The following is a 5,000-nucleotide window of genomic DNA, read 5'->3' on the forward strand; positions in this document are numbered from 1 at the left end:
TTCGTACGATGGTTCGTAGGTCGATCGATGCTAGCCGCGAACCACCCCATTCCCCTCCCTGCAAACCTGCTTCCTCTACTCCACCCCCTTAGCACGATTAAGATTTATATCGAGTTTCTTCTTTCTTCTTGTTCTTTCTTTCTTTTCTCTCACAGCTACTTTCCTACGGTTATTGCAAAATTTTTTTTTTTTTTTTTTTTACTAAATCGAGCAGCCGTTAATTACGTTACGATCGAATTAAAAATAGTACTGAAAGTATTGTACATGTATATGTATATGTATATATATATATATATACTTACATATATGTACATATATAAAGATATAAATAAATAAATTGTACGAAAAGAAGAAAAGAAGAAATCGTGCGACGCTCGACTACGAACTTCGTAATACGAATTTTTTTCTTCGGATAAAAGAAAAAAGAAATTCAACAACAACAATAACAATAACAACAACAATAACAACAACGACAACGACAACAACCAACAGTAACAACAGCAATCACAACAATAACAACATAAAACAAAAAAGAAAAAACAAGTAGAAAAGAAAGGAAAAAAATATTTACTCTCTAAACACTCGTAAAATGCACTCAACTTTGCACCACGTTAATAAACCAATCCACTGTCACGTTTCAAATATATTATACCAAAAACTCATACACATACACACAAATATATATATATATATATAACTAAATGACCGGAGGATTGACGGTGTGTGGTGAGCTTGGTGTTTGTAACTGTAGAAAAATGTTTATAACATTTTCTGGACGATATATAACACACGCACACACGCATAAGAAACACTTACACAAAAGGAAAATACGGCTATCTGTCTTGTTTGTTTCCGTAGGTCTCTTTCTGTGAATTTTCTTATATTTGTATTTCTCTTCTTTGTGTATGAATGTATATGTGTGTGTGTGTGTGTGTGTGTGTGTGAATGTAAGTGTATGGATGGATGGTTGTATGTCTGTATGTATGTCTCTCTCTTTGTTAGTTTGTAATCGTCGAATTAAACCCCAATTCTCCAATCACTTAACCAACCAATTAACTACCTCCTTTCACGCCCTTATCAATACCTCGAAGCTTAACGCACCTAAATTCGATTTGAACTCATTGTTCATCGCCATTTTGGATTCGAAGGGAGAAGAAGAAGAAGAACGAGGAAGGATAATATAAAATATCAATTCATTTTCTCTTCTCCCCTTCGTACTTTCACCATTGCAGTAAAATATTTTTTTTCGCATACATGGTTTTATCTGAACATAAAAAATGCATACCCTCCCCCATCCTCGTTGTACTGCATTCGAACAACGATTTCATTCGTCTTCTTTTTTTTTTCTTTTTTTTTTTTTTTCTTTTTTTCTTTTTTATCATCAACGATGTACCACGACGATTTCATTCGTTTTATTTTGTTTTATTTTGTTCTTCTTCCATTTCCTTTTTTTTTCTCGTCAACAACATCCATTCGTCATGGTTTATCAAGATCATTCGTTATATATACACGTATAGCATATATATTTTATTCTAGGTCTATGATTTTCTTTTTTTTTCAGATTCACTCTAAAGTTCGATGTATGACTTGATGTTTGTTTCTATCACTTTGATGAAATTGAACATACATACATACATACATATATATATATATATATATATATATATATAATACTCTGATTGGGAATGTTTCTAAATGAAACGAAAAGATTGACAATTTTTTTGTTTTATTTTTTGTTTCTCGTTTTTTGTTCGTTCATTTACAGTAATCGAATTGAGATATATATATATATATATATATTCTTTTTTAATTCTGCATAACGTTATGTAAATTTAACGTGACACACATTTCTGTATTTTTTTAAGTATCATTTGATTTTATTTATACATATTTAATTAGTACGATTCATCGGAAATTTATTGCACGTATTTTAAGTATACATTATTGTTAGTATAGTATTACAGTATATTATATTATGCTATAGAAATAATATAATTAGTACATTATTATTATACTAAACATTATACTAACAGTATAATGATAATAATAATTATTATTATAAACTCTAAATACTATATATTAATACTATAATAATAAAAACAAACAATACACTGTACTAACAATAAGTACTTATTATTTACACTTAAACAACTTTTTTTTACAAACGCACAACAAATTCATTACAATTGTAGATGGTTAAAAACCATCAAAAGCAAAATTCTATTTAATTTTCAAATCGATCAGATCTTACAAAAATCAAATAGTTATAGAAAAACAATCATACGTAAATAGATACGATCCAATTGGAAATATCTCGTCGACGAGTCGCAAAGTTCCCATTTAATTTGATCCAACATGAAGATCTGATGATAACTCAAATAAATGTTCCTTTTAATTGTGTCGTCCTAACGTTATGTGACGATATATGAAAGGGATGTTTAGAGGGAAGGTGGGGAGTGAGTTGACGGAGTAAATGCATTCGCGTTCCTACATAGATAGATAATATAAAAGTCGAACGAGACGATCATGTGTCATGGCTTAGTGGTACGTACTAGCTTCGAGTCAAGGTGCTTTTCGAGCTTAGTACTTGACGCATCGATCGATCTTTCTCTCTCAATGTCTAACCCTTCTACTACTCCTCACCTCCCTACCCCCACTACACCCCCTTCATCGTTTATATTATGCCAGAGACCTTATCGAGACTCGGCGCCGCCGACCGCAGTGTTTATGCCACGACAAGCACCAATCGATTCTTTATCCCTACTAGTTTTACCAATACACAGACATATATGTACACGTACATGTACACGTACATGCACACGCATATATTTCCCAGCCTAACACTTTACCTTTTTTATTTCTTTGTTCTCTTTTTTCTTCTCTTTTTTTTTCTCCCATTTTTTTCACTCTCTTAGAACTATATTATATATATATATAGTTCTATATATATATATATATATATATATATATATATATGTATAACAAAGGGAACGATCAAAATATATTGAAATTTATCAAGTAATTGAAATTTTTGAATGAATTGTAAAATAGATAAAGTTGTAAATATGATGATACAATTAGTGTCGATCTTTTATATTAATATATATTATATTTATATATTTTTATTATATTATATATCATTTGTATTATCAACGAACGTATTCGTAATTTAAAATAATTTTTGGATGGAACAATTTGGAAAGAAATTTCTTTTTTTTTTTTTCCATTTCGCGTAAACTTTTAGTTATTGTTTTTGATCCTTCACTTTGTTGGATGATAAGAGATAAAAATTGAAAGTTAGCATAGCAGTTAGAAGAAAGTATACGAGATAAAAGAAGAACACTTGTCATGTTCATCTCGTCTCATCTATCATGGTTGTAATCGTTCATCTTTTTCGTTTCTCGTACGTATCTCACTCTTTACCGAACGATCCGTCTTTCCTTGAGCAAAACCCCCTTTTCTCTGTTCGTCTCCAATCGCGAACATTTTTCGACGTTCGCTTGTGATAAGCAACGAAATTCTAATTTTTGATGGTTTGGGATTTTAGTCCCGTTTTTGCATGCATCGTCCACACTTGTTGTCTGTACAAATCGTCCGTACAAAAGTTTCTGTCGTTAACACATAGAAATTGTTATGCAAGACATAGTGTCATTTATATATATATATATATATTAGATTTATATATATATATATATATAATAACATACAATATTATACAAATTTGTAATATTAACAAACAGATTGCTCGACATAGTACGCGAGTTTTCTCATTATTGACACGAAAGAAATTATCCACGTATTTTATTTTATATTTATTTATTTTAATTTAATTTTAATCGTTCTTTTTTTTTTTTTTTTTTTATTTTTTTTATATTATTATTAATATCCCCATATAGTCACAAAACAATACAAATTTTTCAATACTGAAACAACAGCACGTATTCGTTCGTTAACACTTACGAAAATATTTTCTACATATAATACGCTAGTTTTGAATAGCTCGTATTTACATTGTTTACGTATATTTGTATCTTTCGGAGTTATGCCAAGACGATAGTTTGTGAAAAGTTCTCTCGTAAAGATAAATTATTTACATGAGATTAGCGCGAATCATCGCGGTTAGTTATGTGTTGTCGCGTGATATATAGATAAATAGATAGATATATAGATAAATAGATTGATTGATTGATTGATTGATTGATTGATTGATTGATTGATTGATTAATAGATAGATAGAATTCACTCGCCCTATCAGGACGAAGGATCGAGATATCGTATCCGAGTCTTAATAAATATCTCGTCATTGATGAGAACATACTTTATTTCGTTACGAGACTACGAACTTTTTTACGGGAAAATAAAATAGAAATCGACAAATGTGGAAATTAAAAAAAAAAAAAAGAAAAAAAGAAAAGAATAAAAAATTAAAAAAATAAAAATAAATATAAATACAAATATAAACATAAAACTAAAGAAAAGAATGCAAACCAAAATTAAAAGCAAAACTCTTTAATTAAAACTCTTAAAACGAACAAATAAAAGAAAAAAAAAAAAAAAAGAAAAGAAAAAGAAAGATATAGAATACACACAAAAAAGGGCAGCATGTGCACAGCATGGCTCAGAAACAGCTTCCGCCAGTAACAGCATTAACAGCTTAAGCCAGCGTAATACCTTGCTTACAAGTTTTAAATGCGTTGAACTCGAAGGGGAAAGGAAATAAGAAAAAAAGAAATTTAAAAAAAAAGGAGAGTTAAGGAGAAAGAGAGAGAGAGAGAGAGAGAGAGAGAGAAAGAGAAAGGGAAAAAATAAAGATTAAAAAAAAAATAAAGAAAGAAGGAAGAAAAAGTAAGAAAGAAGGAAGGAAAAAGAAGGCAGGAAAGAAGGAAGGAACGAAGGAAGACATCGATGCAGCTTTACGATCGCCTTGTAAATCCTGTCAATCGGAATTTCACGACGATCGTTAAGACTGACGTCGATCGATTTTTATACGTTCACGATGT

At 30.0% G+C, this 5,000-nt stretch overlaps 1 protein-coding gene across 20 annotated transcripts in view; it reads left to right on the top strand.

The window, feature by feature from the left end:
- LOC122631285 (glutamate-gated chloride channel) overlaps positions 1-5,000 on the top strand; it is a 94,762-nt gene that overhangs the window by 62,961 nt on the left and 26,801 nt on the right. The gene's annotated exons all lie outside the window — the stretch shown is intronic.

Source organism: Vespula pensylvanica, chromosome 8 (assembly GCF_014466175.1).
Source record: "Vespula pensylvanica isolate Volc-1 chromosome 8, ASM1446617v1, whole genome shotgun sequence".
In the NCBI taxonomy this organism is placed as follows: domain Eukaryota; kingdom Metazoa; phylum Arthropoda; class Insecta; order Hymenoptera; family Vespidae; genus Vespula; species Vespula pensylvanica.